Genomic DNA, 1,694 nt, shown 5'->3' with positions numbered 1-1,694 from the left:
TATTCATATTCGTTAACCCGTGCCGTGACGTGGGAGGAGGTAGTAGTGGGAAGTGGGAACGTTTCATCTGGAAAGCTGAAAAGCGGGAGTGCCTTTCGCAGCTAATTACACGATTGTTTCCCGAGACCGTCTTGCTATGGTAATGGCATGTTGTAATGTGCTAGCACTTGCTGCGATTACTGTGTGGGGCATGCATGAGGATCATCAAGCAAACCATCCAATCAGCATTACAAGAGCGGATCATCATCCCCGTTAAAGGCCCGGGCCGAGCGGGTAAGTATCGACATCGACATCATCGACATGAATAAGTTATGCGGACCGTTTAGCCAACGCAAGAGTGCTGACAAACTGGATGCCCATTGAGCGCGAAGAGTAGATTGATTGTAAACGAATTTGTGGTAGGACGCAGTGTGCCATGAAGAGATTTCGATTAACGAACGAGTGTTTTTCATCCACATTGGCGGAGGGTTTCTTTGTGTGTGTGTGTGTGTGTGTGTGTGTGTGTGTGCGTGTGTTTGTGCACATTTTTGCACATTTCATTACATTTACAAGAGGAGTTATGGCTAGCGAAGCAGCCAACGAAGGAATAACGCCAACGAAAAGATGGATTGCAAATTCAATAGGTGCTTGTAGTAGGTTGTAAAAATGCATCAAGCTGCATTCAGTATCGAAAAGGTAAATATTTGCAAACAAAGCGACATTTTACCACCGCCTGTAACATTGAACTCTCTCTCACACTGTGTGTTGGAAGCAGTCGTCGATTGATAGACGCAGACCGGGTGCGCTCATGAAATAGATCATGCCCTCAGGGAATGCTTCTACTCGGAAGTTGACAGTGGAAGTGGACGGAATATGTTGAAGGGCCATATTTTATTCCTTCGACAAGCAAGTGAGAAGCGGATATACGGTACGCGGGCACATTGAGAGCGTGTCTGGCACACACGCCCCTTCCTGCGGCGGAGAAAATTCTAGGAACGAATGATAAATCATTTATCATTTTTGATATCAAAATCAGATATGAAACTTATGTTATTTTTTATCTGCACCGTTTTGCAGTTGCGTACGTGTTGTTGCTGTTGGCGGCCGAAATTTGTAGCCGAAAAAGTCATCCACAACTCATCGCGCCCAAACTTTTCCGCAACTCCACCACTCCCACTGGCAGCAGCGCTTGGTCGACCAGAGGAACCCCCGAATGTGTTCCCTCTGCCCGCTTGTGTTTGTTTCGTAACGAATCAATCATTCGATGTATCGTGATATATTAGAGTTCGGGCTAGATTGACGATGTTGTTGTGCCTGTGTTTCATTCATCACACCACCGTGTCCCTAGGAGCATTATGTTTTTATTGTTAGCAGTGGACTGTTGTGGGCCGTGTGGGATTTAATTTTATTGAGCAGAGTGTATTTAATTGAATTTGTTCCTACTCCAGGCTTTTGGCGGGAAGGGAGGGGAGGGACGGTGACGATCGTCCGTGCTCATGCTATGCTATCCCTGCAACTCCTCGCCTCGACTTTTCGATTCTGCCTGCAATAACCGACCAAACCGATGCTGTTGTTCTACTAGGTTGTCAAAAAGTTTTCCATTTCCCTGTACATCCCTCCGTTCTATCTGCATGTGAACAGAAAGTCATACAACACAAAACCGACAGTCGTCCTTCGAGCCTTGTGCGGGATTGTCAAATCTAAGGCTTAAAGTT

General features: G+C 46.2%; 1 long non-coding RNA gene across 1 annotated transcript; it reads left to right on the top strand.

The window, feature by feature from the left end:
- Window positions 1-319: 319 nt before the first annotated feature.
- On the top strand, window positions 320-1,282 carry LOC121595222. The gene is made up of 3 exons (XR_006005141.1): window positions 320-675; window positions 755-907; window positions 1,057-1,282. It is a non-coding gene; the product is annotated as an uncharacterized LOC121595222 (long non-coding RNA).
- The last annotated feature ends 412 nt before the right edge of the window (window positions 1,283-1,694 follow it).

Source organism: Anopheles merus, chromosome 3R (assembly GCF_017562075.2).
Source record: "Anopheles merus strain MAF chromosome 3R, AmerM5.1, whole genome shotgun sequence".
Lineage (NCBI taxonomy): Eukaryota > Metazoa > Arthropoda > Insecta > Diptera > Culicidae > Anopheles > Anopheles merus.
The sequence above is the reverse complement of the archived record's forward strand: the minus strand, read 5'-3'. Positions and strand labels throughout refer to the sequence as shown.